This window comes from Sceloporus occidentalis, unplaced genomic scaffold (genome assembly GCF_023333645.1).
Source record: "Sceloporus occidentalis isolate IW3139 unplaced genomic scaffold, rSceOcc1.0.p SCAF_42, whole genome shotgun sequence".
In the NCBI taxonomy this organism is placed as follows: Eukaryota; Metazoa; Chordata; class Lepidosauria; order Squamata; family Phrynosomatidae; genus Sceloporus; species Sceloporus occidentalis.
The window spans coordinates 3,199,861-3,220,524 of NW_028317022.1; the positions used below are offsets into that span (position 1 = coordinate 3,199,861).

The following is a 20,664-nucleotide window of genomic DNA, read 5'->3' on the forward strand; positions in this document are numbered from 1 at the left end:
TCAACTGAGCTACTGTCAAGAACACCTTACTAAGACTGTTGGTCAGAATTAGTAAATTAGGTTTACAAGTTTTGCCGGAATAATTACGATTTACTAAATCAGTAAAGTCTACTTAGAAAAAGTTTGGCCTGTGTGTCCTTGGCTGTGAAGAAGTGGGACCTGGTACATCAGTGATCTAATACAGTATAATCCATGTGTTTCAGGCTATTTGGGGCCATTAGGTTCATCCTAGCGGGCCACCATTTTAAGAAAACACTGCCTGTGCTTTTGTCGGTTACCAAATACCAAAATTCGAAACGCTTCTCCATTGAGCAGCCCACAACACATGCAGGTATCATATTATAAAATATGTTGCTTTTCATACCTTTCCTAATAGCGTAATAAAAATATAAAACACTAACATACTCAAGATTTCAGAGCTTTAAGCATCTTGTCCAATTACACAATGAGAAGTCTCCAATAAAAAAATATGCCATATTATCGATTAAAATGAAAGTTAATTCCGGACTGGCTGAATCTGATGGTAGAGAAGTAATGAACCAACCAACCACATAAAGACCTTTATTTGTGGTGCTGTCAATAACAAGCCAACACCAAGCACTATTATGTGGTACGCTCCATTAAGGAAGCAGCGGCAGAAGTAATCGGTCACTGAGCAGCCCGTTTTATGATGTCAGATTTCTAAAATGACAGATGATGTTTGTATGGATTTAAATTGTAAAAGGTTTGGACTCAAATACTAAAATCAATACATATTTCACTTTATTTTTCTGTAACATACTACTATCTGCGTTCTTCCACTTGTACTAAAATATGTGTGTGTACATACTTGGGATCTTCTTAGGGAAGGTTACCTGGAGCACACCCTTATCTTGGTTAAGGGGCAGGGCTAGCCCCACCTTTAGTGGGTGGGAAGTGGCAAGAAATGGGCGTGGCCAAATAATGCTCCCTTGCCTGGAGAAACAAGAAACTGACTCCGAGACCCGGGTTAACAGGGCATCATGGGAGAGTTACCAGGTATGTGTCTATTTGTGTTGCTGTTGCTAGCACTAGTTGAGAGGTTACTGAGCAAGGCAAGGTTCCCCTGTACATAGATTCCAGTGACCACCACAAGGCTTATGGTTTCTGCTGGGAATCTTGTCAAATGTCAATCACAAGGTCTACTTCTGGTACTGGAAGCTGGCAGCAGCTAACGTACTCAGATATCCTAAAAAGTGCTCATTATTTATTTGGCTCTGGTTTCTCAAAGGTTTCACATTTGTCCAAGAACAACACTTACTATGCCTAATTCCACACGGACCAAGCTAATGTCTGATGCACTGCTCTAGACAACAGATTATTATCTATGTTGGCTAAATTATTCTACTTTACAAAGAATTTGGCACATACTCATTTTAAGTATGAAATTGAAAGAGAAAAAAACCCACAAACATGTAAATTTAACACAGACGCTACCACGTTACAGTATAGAAAACATTTACAACGCAAAACAAACAATCACACCATGTTATAGGACACTGTGGATCACAAAAACAAATATAAGGCAGCCATTGGCAATTTGCTGTTTATATTAGAACAAACAAAAAGAAAAATTAAAATTTGAAGGTTGCTATTAATGGTTAGAATTTCACAAGCATAATTTTGTGCAAAATAAAGTGGCTATGAGGATATTCGTAAAGTATGTCCTGTTGCTGCAACAATGTTAGATAGCGGTTTCTCCTAAAGTATTGGTGAACGACAACTCCCATGATCCTTCACCTGCCATATGGGATAGTTTTATGGAAGTCGTAGTTCCTGAGCCTCTAGATATGAGAAAAAACCTAGGTCTGTTTGTATATGAAGAACTCTGTAGCTTTGGTATACATGCAAAATCAGGCTGGATTTTCTTAGCTGTTAAATATGCACCACTATAATTTATTGTTTAAGTTTTTAATAAACCTAGTTGGCTAAAACCACAAATACAGTTATAATTGCTGGTTCAAGGGTTATGGCTGTTTGTTGACATAGCTAAAAAGAATTAGATTAATGGATTTCCTGCCTTTTTTTACATTTTCCAGTGGTACAGCATGATTACATTTGTGACATGCCACCAAATGTTCAACATTAATTCAAAATGAATGTTACGCAGGTTAATGAGAACATGCAAGGTGTGATGTCATACATAAAGCCATTTAACTGGAAGTAATGGAGGAGAAAAAGGTTTATCAACACAAGTTCATATCTACAAACTTCACATATAGGAATCTATTCAATGAGCACTTTCCAGGGCCAACTCAACTGATTAATCCATGGAGGTTACATACTCTTCATTATTCTGGACTGCTCAACTCATTAGAAAATATCTTAAGTGTCTAGCGTAACCCTTTAGTTGAGCTACTACATTAAAACTCGATTTTATGAGAAATTCAAGGCAACTTATCCAGAGGCAACAAAGAATTGTTGGTCATACCAACTAAGCATGTGGCTCACTGGGGCAATAAGATGCCCTTAGATCAGGGGAGTTTTAGCTCTACTAACAATTAGCGGTCATTGATTTCAGGCCTTAGGTTTTGTTTGCTTGTTTTTAGAAAGTAATCCTTTTGGCATTTTCAGCATTGCTTTTGTGAATATGATATGCAAAGAATTTTAAAATGAACTATATATATATATATATATATATATATATATAACACGGACATAAAATATATCAAATTGCAGAAACATTGGATTTTTCACTTTGTTTATGTATTTTCTTCTTACCATTCAACTTCTGTCCATTTTCTCTCAATTTCTTGGTTCCAAATGTATTTCTAGCCAGATTTTAATATGTAGATACAACGTCATGTTTCTATCTAACCTCTTTCACAATCTCTTCCTATCTTACAGTACATTGGACAGTTCTGTGGCTTTTGGACGCACTGCCCAAGTGTGACAATGTGTGCTGCCTCACAGATGTGCTTATCTACAGTCTTATCGACTGTGAATACGTGCAACACCACTAACGCTGCATCAGTTCTATCAATGCTATTTTTTTTATTATTTTTTTGGACCGTGGGCAGCTTTTACCTTTCATTGTGATATGTAATCACGGGCAGCCGAATCTGTCTTTTTTTTACTGCTGCAAAACAGATATAAATCAAGTATAATACAGAAACCCTTTTGATAGCCTATAAAACCAGTTTTGTATAGGATCAGATTTTGTACATTTGTACAACAATGTCTGTCGCTTCACAGAGACAACATGACACAGAAGTGTCAGGGACGTAACGAGATATAAGTCAAAGTCCAATAGCTACTAAGTTTGTATTTAGTAACCTGTACTGGTGTCCATTGGAAATAAACTCCAATGGGCATTGTGTGTAGCTTTAAATGGCCTTAGATCACTTGAGAACCCTATAGTATTTATATAGTACATCCCTGTATAAATTCTGTCCAGTCCTCCAGAACTACCTCTTAAAAACCATAGTTAGTACTATTCTAGATATTTAAGTAAATTTCTTCCAGTAGCCTAAAATATAGAAAGGCTTGGTCATGGTCCCTTCTGCAAATGGCCAACAAACTAGTTTCCCATTGGCCTTAGTGCTCATTGCCGTGTTGCATACGACCATAATGAACATGTTCTGTTCTTCCACCGAATGCCGAATCATGAGACTGATTACATGACTAAAACTAATGGTTTGTTCTGCTACTGCAAAATTAACTGCGGTCACTCAAAGGGCTTAAAATAAAAGAAAAAAAATATCTTTTAAACTGCAGGTACCAAAATACTGATAATACTGTTACTCTACATGCAACTACAAGTGTACTTGCTGTAATCAGAAAATTAACTGCAGTCCCTAGCAACTTTAATAGGCACTTAAAAGAAATGAACCATTAACAAATATATACTGTATCTCAGCAAATAGATCACATGGATGATGGGGAAAATAATAAAAACTATTCCTAATGATCAACAATGTCAATGGGTAAAAAGGTCTATGGAAAACCCAAGACAAAAAGGGCAATGAACATAGTTCTATTAGTAACTATACATTAAATTACACTTATTTGAGCAGGTTAAAAATAAATTCCCTTTTAAAATATTACATGATATCCATTGGTTTCAGAATAAAAATTAAATTTCTTTAGTAAATTACATTTTCAAATACTGGTGTTCAATGAAGAATGACAGAGCAGTCTTATTCTGTCTTTAGAGAAACACTCGCATAAATCTAACGCTGCCAAAGTAGTGTTTTATCTACAAGCAACTTAAAGATGCTTAAAGGTACTATGATTATGTATCAAATATCTTGTGGATAGCAGTCTAAGTAGTTCATTTTGTAAGAAACTGGCTTATCTGAGCTATATTAAAATATGAATAAATAGCATATATGTTTTAGATGAATGGGTCTTTTTTATTTTTTTTATTTTAGGACCCATGTTTAACTTAAGTCATTATTTGGAACATTAGAAAAAAACATTTATCTAACTGAATGTTGTGAACTTATAAACACTCCTAGTAGATAGATCAGGTACCTTCTAAATGACAGATGGTCATATCCCCTTATTAACAATAATTTAGAAGAAAGGTAACTTAACCAGCAATAATTAAAGAATGACGTAATTTACTCAAATACTATTTTTAAACAACAATCTGTCACCAGCAAAAATTTTCTAATGAAATAAACCACCCCAAAAAATTATAGTTTTGATACAGAAAATTTCCTGTATCACATATATTTTGAGCATATATCGCTGTATCTAAATGTCCACTAAAGAAACAATGGTAATCAGTCATAAATAAGGTACAGGAAATGGATTTATATATACATTTCTGTGCCTATGTTATGTTTTAATGGCTTAAAGAACTTAAACACACAATGGCAGAAGTAATATGCACTACCTGTTCTTAGCTGCGGAACACTGTTAAATACCAAAACCTTTTGCTGATTTATTTGATAGTGGCTAATAGATAACGCATTTATGCATTTCCTAGAATGGCCTGTATTTTAGAAGGCTTATCTGTAAAATGCATCATGACATAGTCAACACAAACAGTGTTATTTTTCTGTTGGGTAGGGCAGCAAAAAGGATTCATAAAACCAATGTTCTGTTATTAAAGCGTGATTGCAGAATACATTAAGGTTTGTGGAGTGTCTTCATCATGGTTGAAAATGACCACATACTCTCCAAAGATGAAAAGTTTCAGGGAATCTTCTTTCCTTGTGAAGTTCTAGAATTGTTTCTTACCCCTCCCATGTGTACTGAGCTAAACGGAAAGATCAAGGTTTTTGATGGATGAAGCAGCAATGCTTAGGCTCTTTGTCTGACTTTTAACTTCTCCGTTCAACAAAAATGATACACCCGTAAAAGACACAAAAGTATAGAAGATGCTGACATTTTAAACAGAGAGTGAGGAGGGGGTAAAAAAAGCTTTTTTTTCTTTGCCTGTTATCTCTTTTGTAATTTGTAGCCTCTCCATCCATTATCACCATCAAAGCACAGCTCAAAGACAAATACTGAGGTTTTTTTTAATGTTTTTTTTGTTTGTTTTAATGTAATGCTCCTCAGTGAAAGCCACAAGACCGAGGAAAGACAGTATATGATTTGTGCTAGGAAACAGTAACCAAAGTTGAACGTTTACTCCCTTGCTCCCAACTGTCCTGCAGAAAGAAATGAAGAGAAATGGATGCACTTTTTTGGGGGGGGGTTTAGGTCTTCGTTTCCAATGAAGTTTAACATATGCCATTTGGAATGGGGTCGCATCAGAACTGATACCATTTCTTGTCTTTGTACTTTAACATCATCTGCAAAAAAACAATGCAAATAAGTGAGTACACTCAAACAACACAAAAGATACAAAGAGGATGTGAGTATTAATAAACGTGCTATTTAGTCCATATTCCAGCAAAAGCTCACGTGACAAACCTTTTTGGGAAGGTTGAGACTTTGATCCAAGTAGATGAATAAAATAAAGTGAATCAATATTTCCTGGTAAAGTTTCTTGGAAGCTACAATTTTACCTAGGCCAACGTACATCAGTCAAATCATTTAAGTAACCGTACCTCATGAGCGTGCTTTGAGAGTGAGTCTGCGCTCGCAAGCATGGCGGCAGTCCTTTCCTCTGCTTCTCCTAACTTCTGTCCTCTCTCATCAAGAGCCAATCGGGCACGAGCCAGGTCTGCCGCTATTCCTGAGGCAGCTCCCTTTACTCCTTCAATGCCTCCTGGGCCAGGTATGTGCTGGGCAAGGCTCCTCGGTGCTTTTCCAGATACAGTTTCTCCAACTACAATATAGAAGTAGAAGACTAATTTGAAAACATATGTTGTAGTCATGATAATAACAGAGATTTGCATCTATTGTAGAAACTCTCTAACATTTAAAACATAAGTAAAAACTGTTTTTCTTAAATCCCCGTAGCAGTTTAAAGAAATTTTTAACATTTTAAAACTCACTACAGTAGTACTTTTATTTGTCGTAGTAATGACATTCACCTATTAAATACACATATTATATGTAAATAGTTTTTCTATTGGCGCTATAAAACGAGCCACTAATCCAAAACGTCACTCTCCGTTCTAGATTGGTCGCTAATAGAATGTTAAAGCTAAGAGTGATAATTATTCTGATCCTGATGCAGAGGGAAAGACTGACAGTGTATGAAAAGTTAAGTACGACTTACAGAGATCCTCTCGATCAAGTGACTGTGCTCCTCCACCAAACAAGCCTTTGAAGAAACCTCTGTTAGGAGCTTCTGGTGTTTCGACTGGAGTGAACAGCTCCCCTAACATTTCCTGTGTGATAGAAGACAGGAACCCCATATCAATGTAGACCTGATAAGATACTAATGAGGTCCAAACATATGATATGTTTCATCATTCTCCAAAATGGAAGAATCTTAGCTTCACACCAGTATACGTATTACAATTCTTTGTTGTTCTAATAGAATGCTAATATTAAGTATTTAGACTTAAGTATGTTGCTTGTTAGGTTAAGCTCGGTTTTGTGATTTGGAGTCATGGCTAAAAAAAAAATACAATTCCAAATCTGCACAAATAATTTTAATTATTGGCTTATTATACAACTCTGGTAGGTAATTACCTGTAAGTTCTCACATGTTTCTTGACTGTAGGTAATTCTCTGTATTTCTGAAGGTGAGACAAGGTACAATGCTTGTCCATTGTTTGTGAAGCAGAATGTCCGTGCTATCCGCATGTTGGTAAGCGGCAAATAATTTACATCCAACAGCGGCCTTAAACTTGGCAAACTTTAGAAGGAAACAGAATTATGGTCATAAAACAAGCTTGGAAAAAATCTACCATAGAGGTCACTGCAGCAAAAGAACTATGCATTATACAGGGCCGAGTCAGTCCTTGCTAGAGCGGAAACTTTCCAATGACGGCACTTCATCATACATAACAAATTCAATGAGCTGAAACCACAGAACTCCTGTAAACCTTCCTGGCAACTTCCACTTTAGTGAATTAACACCAGAATGTTTAATCTGACCTTAGACATTTGTAGAAGAAGATTTTGTGTCCACTATCAAATGTAAAAGATAGTGGTCAACTCATGACAAATGATATATGCATTGAAATCATAGGTAAATTATACTCTCTTCTACTATTGCAGGTAAACTATAAACAAAGGTTGATCACTAACCGTTAAGTTGAAATGATTGGAATGTTCTAGTTGTTCAATTATAACATGTCTGATGCAATGTTGTTTAGCTTACCTCTTCTCTAATTTCAGTACATTTATAATTTCAGCACTGAGACAACCTACTTATCACTCTATAAAAAATAAAGTGATACTGTCACTTATTGTGATATTTCTCATAATTATTCTTCTATAAGTTATTTACCATATTTGTGGTTTCTTTCATACAAATACAACATACATTGTTTTTGAGTTGCACATCCCATCTGAACAACACATGGCACGTATAAACCAGTATAGGAGCACCTTCAAAGTGTTTAAAAGCAGCCACTGCCTATGATTGGCAGAATGGCAGCTACAATGTAGGTGGTCACCAGTTCCTTCCACTAAAACAAGCACAGTGCTTTAATAGAAAAATAGCAAACCATGTGAGTTTCCGGTCATTCAACAAAACATGGAAAAATACAGCATGGTATGCTATTTCCTAGTTGCTTAAACCTCACACACATATAAGAATAGGACATAGAAATAATAACAGATTCTTACCTAAAAGTCATAATATGTCCATTGGCACAGAAACATGCAAGGCAGGTACCATTATTCAATGACACTATGTCACCACGAAGGACAAAAGAAGTCTCTGTTATGTTCTGTTTATGAATGCAGTTCTGAGATGGCAATGAGATCACTTTTGCTTGCTTTTCAGAGCATATCACTGCATATTGGTTTTCACTGATTTCCTGAGAGGAGGATGGTGACACTGAAACTGGCCTCCGTTTTTTCAATCGTTCCTTGTCTTCCTTTTCATCAGGAACGTTGGTTTCCCTCCAGGATTCAAATGCTGGTGGAATTAAAACCCCAACAGTATCCAGAAATGCCATACGTAAAATTGCTCCCTTTAGTCTCAGTATTGTTCCTACAAATAAAAACAGAAGAAAAATGATAGAGAAATCTGGGCATTACCTTCCTGTAGTGTCAAAGCTGGTACTACAGGAAGCATCTGTTACTGTAGTAGAAGATAAACTAAACAAAGAGAGAGAGATAAGGGTCATGTTGTGTCCTGGTTTTATGTAGTTAAATCTCTCCCCTGTGGTTAAATGTTGATGAGTGGTTTAGGAACCCATTGTTTGGGTATAAGTGAGGACTAGACATGTGCAAATGGCCCATTGGTTTTCCGGCCACAAATTAAGTTCCCTGCCAATTCGGTTCGGCCAAAAATCGGGAACGAAATTCGTTGCCTGGTGCCCACATTCACTCTCTCAAGCTCTATTTCTGTTTCCCTACCTTCTCGCCGACCATGTCTGCATCTTCTTTCTTCTCTCTTTTATCTTTGTCTGCATCTCTGCGGACATAACCCAGTGTGAACTTCGGCCAAAATGCTGGCGCTTCCGGTGACGACCTTTTGCCCCATTCTCCTATCGGGTAGGAGGATGACATCGAAAGCGCTGCAATTTTGGTGGAAGATCACTTTAGGGTCAAACTGCAGCACTTTGGGTGACATCCTACCACCTGATTGGAGGATCGGGGATAGAAGACGTCACTGGAAGCACTGCCATTATGGCAGAAGTTCTTGCCAGATTACGTCTAATCTTCAAATCGGGTGAGAGGACGTCATCAAAAGTACCACCATTTTCCACTAAGGTGAACTACTGCCAAAATTGCTGCACTTGTTTGTGGCAGCTTACAGGAAGATGCGGAAGCAGTCGGCAGAGAAGGTAGGACATTTAACGAGTGTGAGCCAGAGAATGAACGAGAATAAGATTGTGAATGGATGAAAGTGTGAGTGAAAGGGCCCGTGAATTTCGGACGAATATTGAGAGCTTTTTGCTTAGTTTTCTTCCGCTTCTTGGGTGGTCTGGTCTCGTTTTCGTGTTGTGGTACAAATGCAAATGCACAAGTCTAGTGAGGACTTCGGGACAAGAAATTGATTAGATAATGGCTCTGCCATAGGCTGCTGTTCACAGATTCCACAAGGATAAACGTTTAAATTACAGAACTCCAAAACAATTAAACTGGCAAACAAAAAGTAGTTTTAATTTTGGAACTTAGTTAAAAGCTGTGATGGTGTTCCCCTGTAAGTGCAGCATTCACAGAAGATTGAGTCTTTCTATTTTCTCATGTTAATTTCTCCTCTTATTTACTTTCACTGACATCATCTTGTCTTTTAAAACCCCTCGTTTACCAAAAAAGAGGTAAAGGCAAGACAATGTATTAGTACTTGGTAAAAGTACACCAGACAGGCACGTAGGAACTCACATTTTACATACCTTTCAGTACACAGAATGGTATAGCCTATACATGTTACAAGGGAAGCAACTAATTAATACTTAAAAAAGGAGGGGGGATCATATCAAGACAGACATCAGAACTTCATTAAGGCGGACCGTGGTTAGTTAGATTTATTAAAATGTTATTATTTGGTTGTAATCTTAAGGTTACATGGACAGGAGAAGTTTAACAGAGAATTCCATTTCTTCTTCCATTTTTGAGAAATGGTCTGGATATGGCACACACTATCGGCAAGTTGTTTCACTCTACAACTAAAAGATAAATAAAACAAACTTTTATATCAAACTATACAAACAGATCGAATTCTTATTTGCCTTGATATTATTTTCTACAGTGCGTTGTATGATATCCTGACCAACTCACGTAATTATTGTTGTATCAAATTGTATGATATGTCAAAAACTAATAAAATGTTGAAACGTAAAACCTCTTTTGATTCCCCCAGCACTTCAAATGACCCTGTAGGTCCAAGGCTCTCATTAAGTGTTCCATTTTGCCCCTGCCTGTGTACATCAATGATTACTACTATTACAGCTGCTCTTACCTCCCAAAAACAATTACATGATAACTTAATCTTACTAGTTATATGTAGATTTTCGAATTTTCATATGAACATCAACTTAAAGTCATGATCAATTAAAACATATTACTGTCAATGGTGCATCAAGAAAACTTTTACCCTAAGAATGACGGCTGTGCAACAGTCAAGAAGTTATTTACTATGATACATAAACTGGTTGTGTGCCTATTGTGATTTTAATAATAATAATAATGGTTATGACCAGGCCCGGACTGGCCATCGCGCACACCGGGCATTTGCCCGGTGGGCCGGGCGGCCCAGGGCCACATTGATGTAGGGGCTGATGGAGCTGCAGCTCCAGGCCCCTACCTTAAAATAGGCCCAGTCAGGACCGGACTCACTAGACCTATGCGGCCTCTACGGCTGTCCTTAATGCAAGGCAAAAGGGGCACCTGCCCCTTAAGCCTGCAGCAACTGCGACCGGGCCCGCCGCTCTAGTAGCGGGCCCGCTACTTACCTGGGAGACGTGCGCGAGCAACGTCTCTTCTACCGCCAGGGGGACGCAGGAATCCAACGGAGTCACGTTACGTATGTCACATGACCCTGCTGCGCGTCTGCTTCCCCTGTGCGGTAGAACAGATTGTTCGCGGAAGTCTGCGAGCGGCGCGTACATCTTCAGTTCAGGTAAGGGGGTGAGGGAGGCTGTATGAAGGAGTATGTGAGAGTGAGTGAGTGAATTAATGAGTATCTGTGAAGGAGTGAGTGAATGAATGTTTGTGAGCTGACATGAAGAGATGTTTACTCACATTAATTTTTATTTCTAACAAAAAGGAAATTGCTTCAACCATGTTTAAAAATACTGCTTAATGCAAGCACTAATATTTGTGCTTAAGAATGAAAGGTGCTTTAAAATACATGTTCTGATGGTGAAAGCAACAAAATATTTGCAACAGTTCTGCAAACCTGAACATCTGAATTTTGTAGTAAGACCAATTTGCACCACATCAAGTTGTCACGAGATGTGGAACTCATTGTTTATGAACTTGGTGATGTTTCTAAAAGCTCCAAAATTATCTCCTTTGAATGAAATGCTGAACATAACATGATTGAATGATCTAGTGTTCCAAAAATAAATTATGAGCCAAAAAAGCATCTTATGAATTTACAGAATTTTAATATTGTTCAAAAAAAAAAAAAGTGGAACAAGGACTATAGTGTAGAGAAGAAATAACTTACAGTCCATTAGAAGCTCAAACGGGTAGTAAGAACGTTAAATCAACGCAGGTGGCTAAATCATTTAGGGTTTTAATCTGAATGAGGGAATTTAATGGGTATCAATGTATGAATGAATATCTGAATGAGTGAATGATTATCTCTGAATTAGTGAATAAATATCTGTGTGGCATCGACCATCACATAAATTAATACCAAAGTGAAACCGTCTGTGGAAACGCTCCGGATGCGGGTGGCAGTGTGGCAGAGCCTGTCCTGGTGTTTGTGTGTCAGTGTGGCAGAGCCTGTCCTGGTGTGTGTCTGGGTGTCGGTGTGGAAAAGCCTGTCCTGGTGTGTGTGTTTGGTTATCTGTTTCCTGGCACTTAATTTATAGTAGGAACTATTTCATTTTTACTTATCCAGAGATAAAACGCCCTCCTGAATTTGTAGTGACTTCAGGGGACAAAACATTCAAGGCCCTGAAATCATTTAGTGGAAAAGATAAGGTATTGTGTTATTTACTATATAATATTTATTTCAAGGATTAGTCGCACTAAATTGTGGCTTCAGGCTTCCCATGTTGAATGACCAAGTATTATGTATGTATATGTGTACATTTTTGTTTTTTTAGTAATATGATTTAATGGTGGAAATTATTAATGCCCCCCAGTTTTGACTGTGGTATCTTATGTGCCCCCCAAATATATTGTTTCTAGAGTCACAACTGCGCATATTGCAGTTCTGGGAGGATGGTCATGGTGCTGCATACTTACCTGACATCACATTGCTCGGCCTAGAGGATTGGCTGAGCACGATGTGACAGGCTTAGTTGGGCTGGTCTGAGGTGTGAGTTTCCTCCCTGCAATGCTGGGCCAAAGCTCGTTCTGGATTTTTTTTTGCCAATTAGAGCTCGGCTGGCCCAAATGAGCGCCGCAATCGTGCAGTGGGATCGCATATGTGGCAGGGCTGGTCTGAGGTTTCTCCCTGCTATGCTGTAACTCACAGCACTGTAGAGAGGAAACTTCAGATCAGGCCAACTGAGCCTGTCACATATGCGATCTCGCTGCGATCACATCCACGATTGTTGCGCTCAGTTGGGCCAGACAAACTGTAGACTTGGTCTGCATAAAAAAAACCCAAAAGTGATTTATCTCCGAAATGGCAGAGAATTGAGCAGTGAGACTGCCGGGAGATGATCGATACACGAAAACGGCCTCATTAACTTAAAGTTGTTTTGGTGTTTAGAGTACCCTTTTAAGTAAACGAGGCTTAGTTTCTAAGTGAAAGTTTGTTTTTTTACAAAGTTTCTACCTCTTTCTAAGTACTAACTAAATGGTCAGAGTTTCTTCCCTGCTGTGCCGTGAGTGAGGGTGATCTGACCAGCCAAGGCCCAAGGAGTGCCACACTGCCACTAGTTTTTGTTCTAAGTACCAACTAAATGGTCAAAGATTAGTTACTGTTTTGAATCTTTCATTAAAGATATAGCACTTTATAAATTGCATGACGTTATGATTCATTTATTATATATTTATGTAATGCTAATTGATTACAGTGACAAAAGCATGCTGAAATATAACTAATAGACAACAAGAAATTGTATATTAAATTTGTCAGAATTTGGTTTAACAAAAAAATAAATTAAAAAAATGGGCTGCTTAAATGCCCGGGCCTATTTTTTGTCCTAGTCCGGGCCTGGTTATGACTAATTTATTGACCGTGTATGTATTAAGATTCTATTGACCAGAAAACCAAAAGTCATCCTTATGTTGTTGAACAATCTTCATCTTCCCCCTTTTAATGTATTCTATTCTGCTACTCACAAAATAACACCCTGTAATGCATGGTCCTCACGAGGAAAGGATGCTTGGTTGTGCACATCTCTAATTGGACTGTATACAGCGAATCACAGATTTATCAACAGCTAGCTAATTTGCACACAGAATGGGAGATAAATCTGGATGTTTAACTAAAAAAAACAAAGAAAAAAAAATATCTTACCACTTGGAGACACAATAACTGGCTGAAGAAGTCTCTGATCACCTCCTGGTGGCAGATTCAGCACTATGACTAACACAGTACCAAGGGTAGTTCCAACCCATAAGCATGGTGATGTTGATATATCAGGTTTTCTGGTGAACGTCTCACAAAAATGCAGAGCTGATATGGCCTCCCGTGATTCCTTGTCGATGCTTGTTACACTGGAACTCCGAGATCGACTGAAGGAATTGTCTCTGACATCTGTAAACACTGCATTAAATTAGTAATTAAAAACAACGACAATGCAGTTTGACCTGAGTGAATCGATCGAGCCAAGAAAGGTCATTTAGAAGCCAGCATTGTTCAGTGTATAATAAAATATTAATTTGCTACTAGGCAAAACCCAAAATATAGATAGATAGATGTCTTGTACTTAAATATTTGCCTTATGTATGTTTTGGTCATGGCTTCTTTTCCAATTCTTCTTAACAAAGATACCAAGTCATCCTTGCCTTGCTGCACTGTGGCCTTACTAGAACTCTCCCAAAAGAAACACCCTATCCCACTTATGAAGGACAATGAGGCAATGAGATGTATAACTTCCTTTGTGGTTGGGGCCGACACACACATTTTACAGGTGTCCAGATAAAGTTTAAAACATGATTGCAAGATCTGAAACTTATGGTTAACAAATAAGCACCATGTTTGTGTGGCTGCGTGTCGTAATCGATGTCAGGGGTGAGGGGGGTCACTAACAAGCAAGTCGCCTAGCAGAGCAGCAAGCTCTCTGCCTCATTAATCGTAGACCCCTTCACTTCTGATAGACCTCAATGTGCTGGCTACTTAGATGCAGAGTCCGGGATATAATAGTGGATAAAGCATAGAAGACAGAATGTTGTGGAAAGAATTCTAAAAAAGCAAAGTGTGAGGTGTGCCAGGACTTGGAGCATGGTCTTATCTGCACCTTCTGCAGCTCCTATAATTATTGTACTGAGCTAAAAAAGAAAGCTTACCCAATTCAGGCTTTAATTCTGTCGGTAGGCTCAACTTCCTTGACATCTTTGCTGAAAAGAAAAATAATTTCTTAATCAGGAAAATTTGTATTTTCAGCCTGACTGAATAACAACCAGTCCACATGCATTTAGATTAATCACAGGGTAGATTTTACAGACTGAAAGCAAAAATTGGTTAATGCATTAAAACTTCTCATCAAAAATAGGTTACTACTCTTTTGATATGTAAAGCTTTGGTTCGTTAACAGTGTCGCTTGTTAAAAAGGAAGTTCCAGTACCTGCATTTTAATGACATCACAGCAGCGATTCGAAGGTGCTTGTATTTGGTACATTTATAAAGACAATACTGTCAATTATAGAACAGAAACAAGTAGAAAAAAATGCATCTATAAACGGAGAAAGAAACTAAGAGAAAATCACATATAAAAGAGTGCGTGTGACACATACCAAGAGATATATGTATAAATGAAGACGGAGCAGAAAAAAAACATACAGGCAAACGCCAACAAAAAGGCACAGACAGGCTGAAATCACTGGCAGACGCAGCTAAATGCTATAGGAGTCCGTTGTTCACTAAGAAATTTGATATCGTCAAAAAGATCAATTACAACACATGCTATATACTGTAGATACACAACATGTACGGTGCTATTTTTGTGGAATATCCAATTACACTTTAGTAAAGAACTTAACTTAAGTACCCCTGATAAAATAAAGGCTGCTAAAGAGCCAGATCTCAATCAGCTCAGAATTCGCTTTAGAAAACTTATTACATTAATAATTTTATTTTTATTTATAGAAAGCACATTAGACCCAAGAAATAATGCAGCTGTATGTGAACATGGCTTACTTCTTCTAGAACTGTGATATATTTAACTTTCTATACTAAACATACAAAGGTGATTTGAAAACATATGACTAGAAGCATGATCTAATCTAGGTAATGTGTCTGGAAACTTCTCTAAAGATGGTAGCAAACCTGGAACAATATACTAAAATACGTATTAGTTGACATACGTCATATCAAACACACACAAAATTGCAATATTGATATGGAATTTACCATAGTGCATGGGCCAACATAATGTGGAAAAGACCCACAAATCCATTTTTTTTGAATTTACAAAAATGTTTTGATTTTTAATATACTTTTCTTTCCTTATGCAGAATGTCCCAATAATCAGCCATTTTTATCTAAAAGTCAAAATGATGATACACCCAACTCATTGGCATAAGGACATAGACCACAAAGGAACTTAAGGGTCACGCTACAAAATATAATTACAAAACATCTGTGAGAACTCTACAAGACGTGACTGGAAAATGATTTCTTACAAGAGGTTATGAGAAGTACTGTATACCAAGACCCATACCTCAATATTACTTGATAAAAGTAATCAATATATACATAATATAGCTACACTGTCTTGTTAAAGTTATCTAGTCAGACATATAGACACGGGATATGCTGTACCACAGAACAATTTATTTACATATGAATGTATTACGGGGTTGGAGATGATCATTTCACCTTTTAGTCCAACAATAAATTAGATTATTCCTGCCCTACATGTGTTCCAAATAGTGTTAAACACAGTCTTTAATCGCTTGGTTTTATAGATAGTTTGTAAGGCCTGTAATGACTCCCAGAATTAACAGCAGGCAATGTTTTCACTACAAACCTATAAACAATATAAAGTATAAGGTCCTCTCTGTTGATCTACTGTATATTTAGTGTGAAGAAAGAATTACTATTAACAGCAGCATATTGGGTACTTAAATGGTTCAACTTAATGGACTTTATTCAGTCTGATGGTCTTTTATTCAATTAACAATGTCATTTATGAATCCTCCAAATGTGCAAAGAAAATACCTAAAAATAATATTAACCATTTGAATATAGGGATTGATATGGAGATAATAATATGAGAATGTAGATACAGGTTGACTTTAGGGCTGAAACAACTAATCGATTAATCGAATCGATTTTTATCGATTATAAAGAGGTTTTTTTCAGAGCAAATGCTCTGAAAAACTCCTCTCCTTTATATAATCCGACCTCAAACAGAGATCGGATTATAAAACTAGAATCCAGGAGGAGCCAAAGTGATGTATGGGAGGGGAGGAGCCAGAGTGGAGTATGGGAGGGGGAAGGAGCCAGAGTGGTGTATGTGAGGGGGAGGAGCCAGAGTGGTGTATGTGAGGGGGAGGAGCCAGAGTGGTGTATGGGAGGGGGAGGAGCCAGTGTGGTGTCTGGGAGGGGGAGGAGCCAGAGTGTTGTCTGGGAGGGGGAGGAGCCAGAGTGGTGTATGGGTGAGTTATAGTGGTGTATGGGGGTATTATGAATTTCAGGGCATATAGGGGTATAAGGCATATCGATATTAGGCATATCAGGGGGGCATAAAACATATCTGGGGGTAAAAGGTATATCAGGGGGCTCAGTTGCATATCACTGGCATATAAGGAGTATAAGGCATATCAGGGGCACAGTGGCATATCAGGGGGCACAGTGGAATCTGGCATATAAGAGGTATAAGGCATATATGGGGGCAGAGTGGCAAGCTGGGGCCCAGATGTGCATAACCGGGGGCAGTTTGGTAAATAAAAGAAAATTTAAACAAGGCTTTTTTCTCATAGTTTTTATTAAACATGAAAAAGAGTTAACATACGAATTAATATTTACTAATAACTTTGTATTAAGACCTAGTTTGAGAAACACTGTGTTTGGGTTCTTGTTGCTCATTATTATGTCAGTAAAATAAGAAGCTGAATAGAGAGAGGCCATTGCAATAAAGAGATGAAAGTGTAAATTGTACGTTTTTTATTACATTATTTTAAATTGAAAAAAATTGCATTTTTTATCCGATTAATCGAAAAAATAATCGGCCAACTAATCGATTATTAAAATAATCGTTAGTTGCAGCCCTAGTTGACTTTTCCCAGGAACAAGAAAAAATGATTACACCTTGAAATTGTCACACAGTAGGTGCTTGTTATTTCCTAAGACCGAAACCCACGAAATTAATGTTGCTCTGTCACTTGGCACGAGCTGCTTGATGGATATACATGTATGTATAGTGAAAATACACTTCATATTTGAACAACCTGAGAAAACCGGAGACACTATGGTCTGGCATTTTAACAGTTCAGTTTAAAAACTGTAGCAGGTGCTGCTGGTTGATTCATGGGATAAATTTTTGATGTTTAAAACCTTGCAGTAATGAAAAATAATTTACTGTAAACATTAAGTTTCAAAGGAAGAATATTCTATCTCTGAAATCATATGACATACAGTGTATTAGCCTTTGTGCCAATCTTATATATTTTATTGATTTTATATACAATATCGCATAGGTTTCTTATCTCTCAGGTTCTGCTACCTAAAACAACCCACTGTAGTAAACCACAGAATGGTTGGGCCTTGATCTATGAGGAAAATACCGTATTGGCTCGAATAAAGGCCGCACTTTTTCCCCCCACTTTAAGTCTTTAAAGTGGGAGTGCGGCCTATATTCGGGGTCTAGCGCCCGACGCCCGGGACATGCAGTTAGGATACAGATCCACCGCAGCGGTGCAGGGGACCTGTATCCTACTCTCTGATACGCTCAGACAGCCTCCCCTGCCGGCACTTCCCACGGGGGGGAGTGCCAGCACGGCAGATTGTCTAAGCGCATCGTGCAGACGTTCACCGGCTGCGGCGATGAGCGTGAACGACCTCCGCTGCCGGCACGTCTGCTCGGTGTGCTTTAACAATCTCCCTTGCCGGGAATTCCCACAGGGGGATGTCCCGGCAAGGGAGATTGTTAAAGCACATCGTGCAGACATGCCGGCAGAGGAGGTCGTTTACGCGCATCGCCGCAGCCAGTGAACGTCTGCATGATGGGCTTAGACAATCGGCAGTGCCGGCACCGGAAGTTGTCTACGCGTATTGCGTAGGTGTCCCCTGCCGGTCCCGCAAGACACACGGGAGTCTGCTTTGGTAAGTCGTGGGGGGGCCACATCTTGGGGGCAGAGTGGCATCGTATCTCGGGGGGGCAGAGTGGCAGTATATATCGGGTGGAGGGCAGAGTGGCAGCGTATCTCGGGGGGCAGAGTGGCAGTATATATCGGGTGGAGGGCAGAGTGGCAGCGTATCTGGGGGGAGCAGAGTGGCAGTATATATCGGGTGGAGGGCAGAGTGGCAGCGTATCTCGGGGGGGCAGAGTGGCAGTATATATCGGGAGGGGGCAGAGTGGCAGCATATCTATTCTACGTTTTTTTTTAACTAAGAAAAAAGCACAGTGTGGTTTGTGGACAGATGGTGGCACAAACATGTTACAATCACCCCTCCAACCATCATAGATCCATCACTACTATAACTGGTTCATGGGGAATTTACACACACACACACACATATAACAATAGTTTACAACAGGGGATAAGCAAAAAAGAAGCTTGCCAGCTGTTACTCATGTGTCTCTGGTGATCTCCGGCTAAACCCAGGTTAGCTGAATTTTAGATTGACCACACCTGGAAAGCTACCCGTTGGCTCTGCAGGTCTACCGATTAAGAAACAAAATATAACTACAATGTAGATCAAACATTAACGTGTCACCTTGACTCCAAGGAGGTCAATGCTAACGGCAGCATGTATGAATGGGAAGCTAGGATAATTTAACAGATGGCTCCATTAATTTGACAGATGGCCCTACTACCCTACTAGTTTCACATTTTTTTTTATTTAGATACATTCACAGAGTTCAATATTTTAAAGCTACGTATATTTCATTGTCTGGAAGTTGATACCTACATATCTTCACATGGACACTGAATCTATTGCACAAGTACCCTGTAAGGATCCTTGATGAACCTGCACAGTTGAATACTGTGAGGGTATTATTTTGAATCCTTATCAACTCCACTGCAAGAACCAAAGTCCTTGAATGCCCTACAACCTCCTCTTTGACGTGTGATTTTTCATCTATGAACCACTGGGGAGCTGCTGATCCCTCGCTAATTAAAATCAGATCTCATTTTACAGTTATCTGTAGCATAAATACTATACCTGAGAATGAAGAGGACCTGCTGGGCAGCTCTCCGTGGTATACTTAGAGTCAGAAGCAACAGTCAATATAGCCAATAGTATCAATATTATTGGCACAAAGAACATCACACACACAAACAAGTTTGCAAACTGCCTCCCGAAGTATAGACATAAAGCACCTCAGCTGAATGACTTGCCAGTTGGCAAGAACCAGCGCCCCAACTTGTACGTCCCATTCACAGACTGGTAAAAGAGCAGGGTTCAATTCCAAAATATGTAAATAAAAGAGACATTCAGAAAATGTCTGCATAGGATGAGGTTTCCTTAAAGTAAATTATCTGTACAAACCATGAGCATGGATGCTAGTGACTAGGTTTCATCAATGTAGTGATTGAACCTTGCTAGTTCCCAGACATATTTTTCCCCAAATCAACTAACAAGTTATTCATTTGCGTATAAGAAATTAGAGGGAGAATTATATTCCAAAAGCCCTTGATTATGGTTAATGAATCAGCATCCAAACACCAGAGCAGAAGAAGAAAAAATAGTGATTACCCTTTTTTTTTTGTCTTAATTAAAGAAACCATTTCCCCGGTGGTTAGTTTTTGTAAAGAGCAAGACACTGGAAACGGGCAAAAAGAAAATTTCTTGATTTCCTACCTAGATCAGTGGCTACGGCCTTGGAAAATTTTCTGCCTTTGCTCTTAACTGCAAATAACATTGTGATACAAAAGGTCAAAAGCTAATAATGAGGAGGATTTGGTAAAAATAAAATTGTGTAATACTGTGAACAACAAATAAATACTGTACCCTTTTCTATAAATTTATTCATTGATTGCTCGTCATCAGAAGATGTGGGTGAGGTAAAACCTACACGTAAAGACAAGATTTAATAGACAAAAACGATAAAAAATTTAAAATCATGCTGAAAAACATAATTATGCCACCCATGGTTTAGAAAAGCAGCCATAATGACAACTATTAATTAAATCATTATAATTTTAAGCTTGGTT

The 20,664-nt window shown here is 38.4% G+C and overlaps 1 pseudogene; it reads right to left on the reverse strand.

Moving 5' to 3' along the window:
• Positions 1-5,723: 5,723 nt before the first annotated feature.
• Positions 5,724-20,664, reverse strand: part of LOC149289877 (syntaxin-binding protein 5-like) — a 181,418-nt pseudogene continuing 166,477 nt past the window's right edge.